Source organism: Bombus huntii, chromosome 1 (assembly GCF_024542735.1).
Source record: "Bombus huntii isolate Logan2020A chromosome 1, iyBomHunt1.1, whole genome shotgun sequence".
Classification (NCBI taxonomy): Eukaryota; Metazoa; Arthropoda; class Insecta; order Hymenoptera; family Apidae; genus Bombus; species Bombus huntii.
This window is the reverse complement of record NC_066238.1, coordinates 6,170,348-6,186,058: the sequence shown is the minus strand read 5'-3', so window position 1 is coordinate 6,186,058 and position 15,711 is coordinate 6,170,348. Positions and strand designations below refer to the sequence as shown.

The 15,711-nt window shown below is 37.8% G+C and overlaps 1 protein-coding gene across 2 annotated transcripts in view; it reads right to left on the bottom strand.

The window, feature by feature from the left end:
* LOC126870925 (uncharacterized) overlaps nt 1-13,169 on the bottom strand; it is a 71,824-nt gene extending 58,655 nt beyond the window's left edge. For both annotated transcript variants that reach the window (XM_050629132.1, XM_050629123.1), the window contains exon 1: nt 12,266-13,169. The gene's annotated coding sequence lies outside the window, so the exon portion shown is untranslated. The remainder of the gene's footprint in view (nt 1-12,265) is intronic.
* Nucleotides 13,170-15,711: the final 2,542 nt, after the last annotated feature.

Genomic DNA, 15,711 nt, shown 5'->3' with positions numbered 1-15,711 from the left:
ACACGGGTCCTCCAGGAATTTTGCCCTGTTTGTAGCACGCGCGAACGGTCGTTAACTTGGATTTCGGGATATTTATTGGCAGGCTTGTTTCTCGCACGTATAAACGCAGTCTCGCCTCTACTCGATCGATCGTTTTATAGCCTTCGCGGAAACCTTTCGGGGATGAATGAATGCGAGAAGAGAAGAGAGACTAGGGTTGGGTGGCTGTTTTGTTGATACGTTTGGGGTTGGCTGGTGATAAACCGATGGACTCTTGAACGATTGCGTAACTCTTGATGCGTTTAGGATCGGAAACGTATGTTCCATTTGTTCTTCAAACACTTTTGTTCACATTTTTGCCGAGTATTGAAAGTAACAGTTACTCATTTTTCATGGCTTTGTTAAATTGTAATTGCGGATGATTATTTATACGTTCGATATCACGTAATAGTTTCTTAAATTAATTGAATCTTCTTGTAATAATTCGATAATTTGTTGCCGAAGAGAAAATCCCGAGACTGTATATTTTCTAATATTGAACGCATAAAGCTATTTCCACTTATCTTTTATTTTATACGATTACTATATCTGTATGACAAGTCTTCCTTGAAGATGATACGATGCTTTCTTTATATTCAAGAGTTCAACTACGGACCGATAACTTAAATATTAAGCAATGCCTGATATTATATTATTATTCTTTTATTTATTTATACGCATCTCTCGAAAGATAAATTAAGCAATTCAGCCGTTCGTAGACTTTTCAATTTCATTCTCCAGATATCTACAATTAACGTTCCATTTTCCAACCATTCCACGTCCCGATAAATGATCCAGTTATACGTGATTCGGTTATAAATGATCGCGAAGAATATTTCAATTTCTAAGAATGAAAATACAAAAGGTATAAAACTAGAAGCACGGACTCTTCTCCTACACCTGATGCATAGTTTATTATCAAAATATCGAGACACATTTATTGCGTAACTCATCGTGCCGAATATCACGATGAATCTTTTTTCTCCGCGTTAAAGGTTTCGTTTTAAAAATATCTCTTCTATTAAACCTCTTCATTTAATCCACGATGTTAATCGTCGAACGTGGCACGCGTCAATTTAAACTTTCCCTGGGAAACTGTACGATATTTAATTGAATAACCGAGACGTCCTGCCTTTTCTTATAATAACGACTTAATATATTCTGTTATGGACCATTTGCGTAACTCGATAAGAAGTTAAGGTTTAATAGAAAAAAGGTCCGGCTGATAATCGAAATGAACTGACGCTGACGACGCTCGTCGCGATAAACTTCCTGGCCCGTTAGAAATTTTGTTACGAAACTTTTTTAGACAGAGTCGCCGAGATACGGAAATGCAGTCGAGTCGTAAAGTGTTTTTTTTTTCTTTTTTTTTTACCGTACGCCTCGTGGGGATTTAGTGACGCATAAAATCTATACTTTGATCAAAGTTACCTTTTAACACGAGAATCTTCCAACACGAAGAACAATTTGCATGTAATACAAGTATTTTGTATTTTATACTTATTTATGAATATTACACGTACGTATATACATTCCATATATATATATATGTCAAGAATATTATAACTTTTTAATACATACTTGGGCAAAATGTTTATAATAGCGAATTCTTAAATCAATTCTGTTAATGTTATGAAAGAACAATTGATTGTAATTGTAATTATAACTTTAATGGTTTAAATGAAATTATGCTTTTTTTGGAGGGGATTCGACGGTAACTACGATCGGGATAGGTCATTGACCTTATTAGGCCCATCATATTTTTCTTTCTATTGACCTAACATAGGTAAAGATTTCAAAGGTTTAGGAACGTGTACGTATAATTGCTAATCGATAAATCGCTAGTACGCAGAAATCGTTGTTGAATAATTTATACATGTATCAAACAGAGTAATATGAAACTATAGAGGAAACAAATATTTATTACGTTTTTTATTATATTTATATACATATCGTTACTTTTATATTATTATAATTGTTATATAGAATATTATAGAGAATATTTGAATTCGTGGCTTCCTGAATTACCAAGTACGCAATTATATATTCATCAATTCATTAAGTTCAAATAGTAGCGTCTAAATATTAGCGTTACTACATAATATTGCAATTGCTAAACACGAACGTGTTCAAAATGTTCAACATCAACTCTGTGGAAAAACTACGTAGCCGAGGAACATCGCACCCCGCATTTTCGACAGAAAATTGCAAACGAAATTACCCTTCGTCGTTTCTCAAATTACAAAAATTGCAGCCTGCGTGTATATTTCACAAAGTCGGTCGGCAGCTTAAAAATTTCCAGCCGCGACGAAATTTACCCTCCACTTTCTCAAGCGAAGAGATCGCGTTTTGTAAAATTTCGTTCTTTCAATTTGTTCCTGGCCAACGATGTTCCAGGAAATGAGGACGAAAAAGAAAAAGAATTGTTTCCAGAATTTAAATGTAAAATTGTTGCGCGCCGCGTGTCTGTTCGTCCTCGATGTTGTATCTCCGCGCGATTTAATTTACACAGTCCTACAGCGGGATACTTTTATAAAACGGAGTAACTTTTAATTACGCGGCGAAAACGTATTGACCGAGCGAAGCCAGGCTCCATCAAATTCCGCTAAAATACGTTTGACGATTCACGAATTGGGACACACGACTGAACGGATGCGATACGATTCTGTATCTCGTGCCACGTTTGCTCTCCACAAAGTGCAAAGAACGAACAATAGTTTCATCGTCTGCGAGCGAATCAAAGGGTGCGCGTCAATTGCTGATAACAGGCAGATCATTTTTTAACCGCAATACGTCGGCCCCGATAGAGGAAAAACCGATCTGTGGGACGTGCAGTATCATGATGTGCTCGATTCGGAACAGTGTCTGAAAACAGCATACCAGTAACTCTGACACGATTTGATCGTCCAATTGAAAACTATCGAGTTATTTTTTATTTCAAATAACATGAGGAGAAAGAGAAGATTGCGGGCAAACGATGGATCAAATTGCAGAAATGTAGTTTTCAATTTGACACTCAAAATGTAATTTGTTATTTTAAGTGAAAGAAAATTTCTTCTTTTAACACGTGATATGATATCATTTTCGTAGAATTTTGAATTTCGTTAGGTGTAATCTTACAATAACAGCGTTCCTTAATTTTCGATGTCGAAAGAGGATAATTGGAAAAATTGAAAGACAATTAAGGATGAAGATAGAAAAGGGTATGAGTTTTAATATTAATATTGGTAACCAGTTCGTTCCATTACTTTAAATACAGGAAAATTGTCTTCTCTAATGTGAAACATATTATCGAATTTAAATATCGAATCTTTAGTTTTTTTTTTTTTTTATTGAATAAAAGAAAGAAGGTGGAAGCAAAGTTTGAAAGAAATACGTGATTAAAATTGAAAAACTGTAATGGTATTTAATTAAATTGTCAATTCGATTGCGAAATGTTGATAAGGTAGATGTATCGTATAAGATATGTTTAATGAACGACACACCTTTTAACAAATTAAAAACTAGATTTTACTGAATTCTAAAAGATTTCTTACTAAGACGTAAAACATGGATGATTGAATTTTATATAGTAATAAATATTCTGAGATTAAAATCGATATCGATATCAGCTTGAAGAGGTATCATTCGATCGAATAATGTAAAAAGGATATAGGAGAAAAGCATACTGTAATTACTAGCAATAAAGAGAGAGAACCTAGCATTTATGCAGTGCTTAAAAATAACGTTCAATTACTATTGAGAGAGATGGTTGAACTTCTTTACGAAAGTTTCCTATGCGAAGAAGGAAACTTGTATGAAGAATCGTGTTAGAAAAGTGTAACTCTATCCGATGATCATAAAAGTTTAATGAGTTCATGGAGATTCCCTTTTTTAGTACTTAATAGGGGAAGTGTCAATAATTAACTGCGATCTTGTCGCATTTTATGGGAAACGGGTTCTTCTCCCATACGTCGTAATGAGGTTAATCCATGCATGAGAAAAATAATGTTAAATAATTCAGATGATGTTTAAAATAGTATTCAAGGCAAGGAAGACGAGTTATACAACTTTTAACTTTACGAGACTTCCTACGCGAGAAGGAAACTTGATCGAAGGAAGCAAGTTGAAGAGGTGTAATTCCATCCACTAAAGGTGCTTTAAAGTTTAATAAAGAAATCTACAGACATTCTATCACAATTGCTCGTAACAAATGCAATCTATTATTCTAAATGGACGAACACCGTTCTCCTCGTGTTTCACAAAATATTTATTATTCATAACATGCGTTTCAGAACAAGCGCAAGCGAGAATTTCAGACATTACTTAGGAGATTGTATCGAATAAAATGTTTCATACAGAAACGAATTCTCCACTTTCGATATTTTCGTAATTGCAATTTTTGTTTTATAATTCTTACTTTTTCTACGATCGTGGTAATATTAAAAAAAAAGGTAATACCAATTTCTTTTACATTTTAACATTTTGGAATACTGCTAAAGAAAAATAGTTTCAACTAATAAAAATTGAATATAAATATGATATTACTTGTTAAATATTATGATCTTTAACGCTGAGGAAGTATATCTTAAATGTTTGCGAAAATCTAGTAAAATTTATTCATTTATTTAGTAAATTTTGTATTTAATATTCATAAGTAAATACGTCACACACTTCTCCGTCCGATTTATTGAATAGCCTTAAAAGTTTGAAGGAAATTAATGAGAAATAATTGCAATGTAACTTGCTATTGTATTAAATAGAAAAAAAAGTCAGTTGGTTCCATGTCCCAACGATGTCTCGAACGAAAAGTGGGAAAAAAGGAAAAGCGGTCAGTTGTTTCAACATTTCCAGAACGTTTTCCACGCCGGAAAAACGAAGCAGTCAAAGGGAAAAGCGGCGCACAGACCTGTAACTCCAGCAACGAACAACGCGTAAAAGTTTAAGTTACAATTTTCAGTGTATTTCTCACGAAACCGTAGAACGCGACGTTCCATTATCGTTAATCCGCATAAACACAAGGGTTGCAGGCGTAGTGCACTTTTACCGCGACTTATCGCGTCTAATGAAAACACGAGAAACTCTAGATTTATCATCGAGCCACATAGTCCGTGTACCTTGTTTTAACGACGATCGCAAGCGAACGTAACGGCCAATTCATACAGGGTGATTCTGAAATCGCGATATATTCAAAAAATAGTTGATTTCATAACGTAAAGGTGAGCTAAAAATATCGAACAAAACTGTTTTATACGTGCGTTCGTTTTTTAGAAAATCGAGTTCGAAAATTTCTTTCCGTTTACCTGTAATATTTATTGTTAAAAATAATACGTTCATTCGATCTGGCCAATTACAGATATTCCTATTTGTGTTTGCAAAAAATGTCGCTATTTAATATGATTTTAAACGACATAATAAATTCAATAATTGAATTATTGTAACAATTCACAGAATACTGAAAATGATCTCAATAATACTATAGTTTATGATGTTGGTCGGTTTTATTGCTCTTGGTGTTACTCTTACATCATAGAAATAGTCCACACTAAAAATAACTGTTAATTAATAGACAATACCAAGTTCGAAAAGATGAAGATCTCAAACATCAATCGTTACCAGGTTGCGGTTCCTCAGTTCCGTAAAGCAAGAACGTATTTGTGAAATCAACGACGATAGTTACAATATTATTAACATAAATCAACTACTGAAACTTGCCGCACATTGCATATAATTATACAGTAGACTGTTGAGCGTCCACCGTCTTTATAAATTTATACACGCGAACAAACGTAGATACGACAAACCAGATTGTCTACCATACCATTAGATAGTCAAACGAGACAAAAAAGGATCTCAATGTTGTATTTCCGACTTACTTTTTTATATCTCAATTTCGGAATCGCCCTGTATATCAATACCATCACGCGATACGAAAAACGTTCACAGACCGGATCATCCCCTCGCTTCGTGATAGAACGTTCGTCTTGACATGATAGAGAGTGCGGCAAATTATGTGGAGCAGTAGGATGTAGAAAGAAGACGCGAAGATTGTATTGTGTGCCAGCCGGTTGCAATCTCCTTGGCCCCCGAAATTGCAGAAAAGTGGTCCGTTGTATCAGCCTCTTTGTATATTAGACGCGAATGGCGGCGAGAAGCATTTTTCCTCGCTTTTATCCCCACCGCGTTGATCACTTTTTTCCCCTCTTACCGTCTAGGTAAAAAAGAGAAAACGAGGGTGAGAGGGCAAGGTTCGGTCGAGCGCGGGATTACTCGCGGCTGATTGTGCCGTTCGTCGCGACGAAAACGCCCGCACGATTAAACCTAACGATCCACTATTCCGGCCAAGAATAATACCGGCTCGTGCATCTTGCCACGAAGAGTTACGGCAAGCGGAAACTAACGAGGGCCCACCTTCGCATCCACTTTATTCGCGGAAAGGAGAGATTATTTCGCGCGTTCTGACCCCTACCTAGCCCTTTTCCAGCTCTTCCCCTCGTTCCCCTCGCGTCTTTCTCGACGAGCTACCCTTGGCGAGCCGGCGCGACACCCTCGACGAGCCATCTCAGATACCAAGACCTTGCACCTTTGTCGCTGGTTTCTGGCTCGTGTGAACGAATTTTATATTAGACCGTCATAGAACGGTTCGTTACAGACGAGGCTAAGAACTGGTGCAACGTAGCTATGTCGCGTCTTTGATAGTTTACTCTTACGTAATGTGTTTTTCAATGTGATACGATATGGTTTTGAATGGATCGATCAGAGGGATTTTGGTCAACTGAGAAGAATGTTCGTATAGGAATAGTTGTCACTATACGTTTCTGGTATATCGAAGGATTAGTGAAGTTCGTTGCTTATTGTTTCATACGTAATGAATACTATTTTTGTATTAAATTGTACTATGTGGAGTACATCAATTTCTGCTTCTAAGTAGTAGGATCTTGGAAGAGTCTAAATATTTAACGTGCATTTAAGCAATTGTACGTTGAACACGAAATAGGAATACCGTATATGTAAGATAATTGTATTTTGATCTCGATAAAAGCTAACATTGATTTCATCCAAATTATCTATATATCTTTAGTAATTATACAAACACGAGACTGAAACCTGTTACTTTCGCGGATTTGATAGTTTTAATGTTAAACGCTTATTCTATACTATAATTTTTCTTCGTTATTTGTTCTAAAAACTAAATTTTATTCGTTAGATCGTAGAACTATTGACGTAAATTCAATAAATTATAGATGCGACTTTTTAAACTGTTCAATCAAATATGTTAACTCTTCTAAGCAACCACCAACTTTTCTAATACAATTTTTCAAATACCGAGAGTCGTAATTCTATCATAGCGTTAAATACGAGATAGTTTTTAAGCATTGAATGTAATGAGTTCATTAAATACAGTAATCGTCACTTTCACGTAAAAGTAATATTAATTTGTTCTTCGTTTTACTTTAAATATTTCTGTCTCTTTCTTTAGAATGTTGAAAAAGTTCCGCTTTTTTGTCTATATCGGATTAGCATTAATACGTAAATGAGCCACGTTTCGTTTACTTAATAGCACGTAATTAGGCTTCTAATTGTAAGTTAAGTATTTCAGTTCGACCGTAACAGACGCACGGTGTTAAGCACTGTTTCCAACCTAATGCGACCTAAATTGCGAATTTAGAAAGCAGAATTTATTCTCCATAATATACATCGGCTAATGGCTTTTTAAATCGAATGAAACTCGTCTGTGCGATAAATATGTAAGAGCCATTCAATTGCGATTAATTGAATTTAAACAAATCAAAAAAAAACTAAAGAAAAAAGGGAAAAGCAAAAAATGATAGAAGCATACAACAAAGCTTGAAAGTATTTTCATTTAAGTTGAAAAGAACGCCGATACAATGAATGGAAAGAGCGAACTTTTCTTCTCTTTCCTCTCTTTTTTTCACAGTGAAACGCTGGTTACGGCTATATACTATCGAACGAGGCAGAGAATTCGACGGCTTTCTTGTTAATTTATATCCTTTTATCGAAAATTTCATCGATCACCCTATCCGCGTTATTTTATGGATTATTATTATGAATAATACGCACAGGCGATAGGTATACTATGTACATCGATATATGACACAGACGATATTTAACTTTATTTTAATCCCCGACACGTGAGATAATACATCATTCTCTTTTCATGTAATGAATTTATCACAATAAAAGTATTAAACGTTAATTTCAATCGATCTGACTAATGTATTTTGACAGGGAATCTAGTAATCTGTTTCGGCGTACATCAATCCATAGAAAATCGATCCGAGCCCGGCAATACGTCGAATTTCGTGTTCCCCGCGGGTATTAGTAACACGAACTTCTGCTAATAACTACTCAGTCATCATATGGGACGTATGGTCGCTAATTAATAAGCTGTTTGATTGGCTAATTAGTTGGCCACGGCTTTTGACGTATCCTACCAACAAGTCGTTTACTGAAACAGCTTGCTTCAGGAAATTTTGTGAAGATTTTTATTCGATTGAAAATTATCCTCTTGCGTAACTTCTAATTATCTGTACTATTTCATTTCAGATGTACTTTTCGACGTCGTGTCGCACCATCCCCGTGTAAAATTTTAAGTGCATAATAATTTATCTAATATTTTTAAAAAATTACTTCCATCAATATAATCTTCGTCCATTGTAAAAGTTATCAATATAAATAAGAATTGATTTTTAAAGGTAGTACTTTAATAATTTTATGAAAATTTAGTAACATGTATGCAAGATTTCTTATAGAATTGAACTTCTTTATATCTCTGTTCAGATTGAGTACTGCATTACGAGCGTGCTTTTATTACGTAATGTGGAACATTTTAATGTATTCTAATGTGATATGATTGGTTTTGAACTTTGAACGTCTTGTAACAAGTTTAATTCTTCGATATATCGTGATGGAGTTGTTTAATTGAATGTTTAAATGATACATATTTTATCTTTAAAATTGACAAGCATCTGTCTATAGTTGAAAATGATGCAATTAACACACGTATCGGTGAGATTACATTATTTATACTTATTATTTTCAATAGTCAGAATCAATAATCGAATATAGCCGAAGGATTAATGCATATATTAAAACGGTATTTAAAGCATTATTTTACATGCAGATTAATGCCATTTATTGAACGGCTTCGAAGATTTTAATACATTTTAGACATGTAACGTTAACTACGTCGCAATATACATACATTACATTAAATTCAATTTTGCAAACAAATACAGATTGCCAATTCCATTATATGTTACACGAATTTCGAAAAATATTAACCGCAACAACATTTGTGAATTATTATTTGTAGCGCTGTCCATTTAAAATCAGTGGAAATCAACGATTCGTAAACTACAGATCAGGTCAATTAGATCCATTTAATAAATCAAAGTCTATTCTCTTAAATGAAATCGGCGACGATGTATTATTGAACTTGCAGATTTCAAGATTAATCAACCGGATATTATTTAATGGGTTAAATTAGGCTTATTGCCAAACGAAGTGAGTAATTTTTAATTAAAAGTATTTCTGGATATATATAAAGCTAAATGATGGCAATAAAAAATATTCTGACTATAAAACTTTCCCATGCTATTCTATATATGTACTTACGCAGTTTTATAGTTCCAACGTAAACAGTGTACGACATAAACTGACCCATACATAATTTCGTCGCACAGATTCATAACATTACGCAACTTTATATTGAAGACTATCGTGGTATAAAAGATAATCTGACATTCGATTCATATAAATAATTTTTCAAACTCTGTACGTAAACAATACTAAAATACTTTTAACATATGTTGTCACATTATCATATGATCGTTTCAATATATCTGCGTTTATAACTTTTCTCTCTCTCTCTCTCTCTCTTTCTCTCTCCCTCATAAATCTTCATATAATAGAATTATTGATTCGTACCTACGCGTTTGTTAGAAAGTTTGGAATCATTGATATGCCAATTTATGAATCTGTATATTATTAAGAACGAGAGATTTAACGAATTATAGCAGTTTCCAATTTGAAATTACTTTTCACTATAGATTTAAATAAATTCACTATAGATTTAAATTAGCTATATCTATAATACTTATAATTTTTAGCTATATGAAATAAAACGCAAACATAAAGAAATAATAGTATCTCATAAAAAAGCTGGAGTCGCCAAAATACTTTAAATAATAATCATAATCCGACTGTTTTACTGCGGTTGAATATACTAATTTAAAGTATATATACACTCGAACATTTATTCATACTTTCTCCATCAAAAAATTCAAGTACACTTTCCATCGAGTAAGTAACGCCAAATTTTTCGCTAGCTATTTTCGCAATAAAGTTGCCAAATCTGCTACAACTACAGTTAAAACACGGTATCAAACTCATATCAAACACTATGAACGGTTTCATTCGTTCTACCTAAAAAGTCCTCAAGCGATCTTCCCCCGTAAAATTTCACCGCGAAACACAGACGTACTCGCTTTAAAGAATGTATTTTTACCTCGATCTACGCCGCACGACCATGAGCAACATTCCCTCGTAGGTAACTATATCGGCTGGTGCTTAAAGTGCGGAGTCTCACGAATCGTCTCACGGGGCCATTTACAATTTCATCGCGCGACGTGTCAGCCGTGGTGTTACGAGTTTCCCGAACGGTTGTCCGGAGCCACTGGCCAAACTCTCCAGATCGTTAACCCCGGTTAAAAGAGCCCCGGACAGAGATGGTTCGCGAGCGAACGAAAAGACCGACACTGGGCATTTTCTAGGCCATTGAGCCCGTTTGGGTAGAACCGATACGAAAAACACGATTTATCGATTCCAGGAACGAAGCGCTGGCCGTACAGTTTCGGCCCGGTCGTCATGATAACGTATGAACGTTTAAACTGCTCGCATATGCGGACCAATGTTTACCCTGACAGAGAGAATCAGAGTCGCATAGTCACGGCCCGTGAGCTTTCGGCCCATTCATCGAGTGTTACAAATATGTTAGTCATGGTTAATTGCACCGGAGGTCCGTTTAATGAGAAACAACCTAGTCCATGGGTATTGGGATTCAATTCCTTCCTCCTCTAAATATCAACGAACACCAGCTGTAATCTGTGAATCGCACAGCTCGAATTAATTATTCCCCGCCTTAATACGAGGCAGCGCGATAACGCGCCGTGCCAATGAGCCGCGCTAAATATAAAACGCGCATGTACATGCGAAATACCGTCCGCATGATAAATCCGTGTGATCGATGGATCGCGTGAATATGAATAACGCGCGGTGTCTCGATTAGATTCCACCCTCTTCTCTCTTTTCTATCTGCTATCTATATCGTTGTCTCTGTTACATCCTCCGTGTCTCTGTTTTCCTTTTGCTTTTTATTTTTTATCAAATTTATACCTCAATGTTATTTCGCGCATCGAACGGAGAATCGAACGAGCAGATTCTTTTTTCCTTTTTCGTCGCGTTTATCCGGTATACTATCATTGGCTGTATCTACACAAAAGCATCGAGCACAACGCTACATGGAAGCGGATTATGGGTGCTCCGCGAAGAATCGCGTCTTTCTTACCACTCGTACCAACAGGTGTGCGAATTTCTCGGAACGCACTTTGTATATTTTTCTTGTGCATCCTAGCTACACGTGTTACGGCTATGTTAGGTTAAATAAGCCCGCGTTCTATTGTAGCCTGCACATTGTCAGGGGTAGAGGGCTAATACCAGAGCTTGCACAATGGTGTAGCGCCAAACTTTTATGAAAGCCCGGCGAAATTTTTCCGTCCCTATTATTCTTTTATGCGCAACGAGGTATCTCGCGTTCTTGGAGGGGAAATATATTCAATTGTTTCCTAACACGGGCTCGTTAAGGAGCATCGGGATAGAAAGGAGGGAAAAAAAAAGGAGAGGCAGAAAATAAATTGCCCCCGTAAATTTAGATCCCGTGACAATAACAACGAATCGTCAACAAGCCGACCTTGATTCCGGATAATCTACTTGTTGGACCGAAGTCCGATATTCTGACTCGATATCCCCGGTCGACGGGGCACGTGCTTCTTAATACGCGCTAGTTAAGTGCATCAATGATCGTGTCTTTTTAGCATTGAAATTGCATTGGCTTCACCTGTCGGGCGTAAGAGTAGAAAAATTCGACAACTCAATTTGAATAAATTTCTCGGCCCGCCTACCGAGCACGCGATAAAGTTTTTTCGAGCATAAAATTACCAACTATATTCGGTGTTTTGCGGCTTACCTTCTCTGATCGTCGCACCATAAATTTCTTCGCTTCTTTCCACCGGTCGTCCTTAACGAGATCCTCGTCGATTGTCCATCAGGGATCGCGCGTCGGAACGCGTTACACACACGATCAACGTGTAGCAGCAGATACCGTGGAAAAAAAGAGCGATTTGCATTAAACGTCAACCTGATGTGTTGCGTTACGCTCGATCACACCGATTCCATCGTGAACGAGCTTCGATTATAACGAACGTAAATCTTCGTTTCACTTTCGCTTTGATAGACTGCCAGTATAGATTTTTGTTTAATCGAACTTCGCGTATGTCGGAAGGGAAAAAAAGCGCCTACCCTTGTTCGTCCTACGCGATCGTCTCGTGCCACTTTTTCAATCTTGTCCGAGTGCTAGGCTTTTACGTTTGGCAGCGACATTGCGTCCGGCACCAAGAGTCCAAACTTTTCTCTGGAAGTTCGATCGGCGTTCGTTCGGAAAGGGCCCTGGCCGAATAAGTGTAGCGTTGTTCCACCGCACCAAAGGTATTTCACCTCTCTTTCACCCTTCGTTCTGTTCCCTTTTTTTGCTCTTCGCCTTCCTCCGAGGAAAGATTAGTTTTCTACGGACGATTCAATCGCGAGAAAAAAATACGGCTGAGGTTCGAGACACACCGCTCTCTGTTCGACACTGGAACGAAATTGTCGAGCGGCTTCGAGGGAAAAAGTTTTTCCGTGAAGTTTCGCGGGGTGATGATGGTGGGGGCTTACTCGCCTCCGGTCGTAGAGGGGTGTGCAGCCAGCACGTGACACTTTTTATCGGGGAATCACACGTGTCACGCGAGATTATTGGCCTTTGTGAGCGCCTTGACAAATGGTCCACCGCATATGGCGCGTCGCGCACGACTGAGGCCAGATTTCGCTTCCACCATCCTCTCCCTCTGATCTACCCCCACCAGGCCGTGGCTCCATCCTCTTCTTCGTCCCTCGCCGTTTCCCTGAGTGTCGTCGTTGTAACACGCAGACTCCGTTACGACGATGCTTTTCTTCCCGTGAGACAGCTCTTTGGTCAGGTGCTCCTCTTTTTACGTTCCCGATCAAAGCAACACAGGAAAGCATCTACAGCCAGCTTTCTTATTTTGACCGAGTGCACTAAGTGTATTCTCGATCAGACTCCCCGCGTCTGGACCAACAAGATGTTCTTTGACCCACCGTGAATCGGATAACATGCTCATCGTACGATGCGTTTCCCGCCACCGTCACTGCCCCTCTTCTGCTGCCACTTTGCGAACAATTACGCAATAGATACTTTTTCAGATAATCGCATCGACTGGAGCATCGTCGTTTCCAAGGACCTCGGTATCCCGGTCCAACCGTTACGCCACATCAAATTTACTTTCCTCCAAGAGATATCCACGGTTGTATCGTTTTCTCGAGTGTCTGCCCTTCCCTCTCTTCGAGAAACGACCAAACGTATTGTCCCAAGACAGGGGAAGTATCTTTTGAGTCATCGTAGAACCGATGGATTTCAGAGATGCGTTACTTGCTACAACAAATGCTCGAAGAATGAAGTGAGCGGACTGGTAACGATGAAAATAGGTGATCCAGAAAATTTTTCAATGACTAAAACCAGTGTCGGCGCGTCCACGTTTCAAATTACCTGTTTCGTCAACGAGTCCGCTATCGCGGCTGTTTTTCACCACTTTGAAAGTACGTGCGCACTCGGACGTGTGATAAATACCGGTCCCGCGGGTATTACAAATCAGATAGCATTCTACCTTCGGTAGTATGTTTTTTTTCTTTTTTTTTTTTTTTTTTTTGTTTCCTCTTGCCTCCTTCACTATCCCCGCATGTTCCCTGAACTGTTCGACGTCCCGGATAAATGTACATATGTCGTGATGTTCGTGGCGATGTTCTCAGCGACGTAATCGAAGTTCGTCGAACGTACGCTGCGTGTACCGCGATCGAAACGTCAAAAGAATCGAATTAATTCTTCGTGGCGCGATCTCTAGTGGAATTCTGTCTTTGATCAGGTGTATCTCTTTATGACGCCGATCAAAGGCGAAGGAATCCGTCTAAGCCGGCTTTCTTATTGTAACGGAGACAAGCGAGCCAGCCATGTTCCTCGGCCAACGTCCAGAACCTTTCTCGAGGCTGTTATAAATTAGCCGAGTTTTATTGTGCCTTATGTTCCTGTCACGCCTTATACAGGGAACTTCATTTCTTTCCTCTTGAACGTTTAATAGATAAGCGACCGGTAAAAACATCCTGGTGTTGCTATTCAAGGGAAGTTCGTTTATTGATTCCGCTGCCTCCTAAGACTGATTCGTTTCCCCTTATTCTCCACGATTAAGCGTTATCTTCTCACCTTTACGATCTGACCGCTCGGAGAGAGGTAGTTCCTTTTGATGTCAGAGATGTGTGCAATATACGATAAGATATCGTAGATTGGCATTTGAATAATTTTTATGCTTCTAATAATATTTTTTGTTAAAAAAAATATCTTTTACTCCTTTCTTTTTTTTTTTATAAATTCTATAATTTGTACTTTCAACGAGTCAACGATCTTTCCTATTTTTCAACCAAATTTCTGGAAATTTTTATACAATTTTAGTAACATAATATAACGATATTCTCGCTTAATTATTTTAACTTCAGTACTACAAAATAATTATGATTAAATAATCGAAGCTTTCAATTTAATTATTAAAAATTCTGCGATGTTTCTAGAATCAAAAACTACGGACTAACTACATCTGAACAGTTTCACCTCGTTTTGTATTAATCTTACGAGCCATGTAAATTTATCCAATTACGAAGAAAAAGCTACTATCAAATCAAGCCCGATCTTTCTAATTTGCACTCTTGCACCGCATTTTACCCCGTCCGGGTAAATTTTCAGTGACAATCTTGCGCCGCTCCATTTCACGAATACAAGAGTCAGCCAGATATATAAAGCAGTTGGACAAAAAGATTCTATGCGACGTTGGCGTTGGTAAAACAAAAATTACAGATGCGTGCTAGTGCGTTGGCTGCACTATCAACCGAAATGAAAAGCGTCCCAGTCGAGACAGAGAGGGGCAGGACGAGATAAGATCTACAAATTTCATACAACAACTCCGTCGGTGGAAGAGTGTTCCGTCGTGTCGAGAGATATCTTTTCCGAAATTTACTGTGCTTGTTTAGCCCGAATTAACGAGTACAATGGCGCCTTTCGAGATTGCTCCTGTCACGAGTTTCGTTTGTGACATCCTTGGAGTGTATTAGCCCGACTCACGCGTCCCGCAGGAGCAGTTTTCCTGGAAGTTTCATCCAAGTTTGAATCCAGTTATACCCTTTCTCTCTCGTCTGTCCGATAGGAGTCCCAGGTCCCGGTATGAGTCTGAACGACCAAACAAACCTCACGATATCGCGTCCCCTTGCGATTATCCTTCTGCGCTGGGAGTTATCGCATTGCACCTGTTCCGACGACTT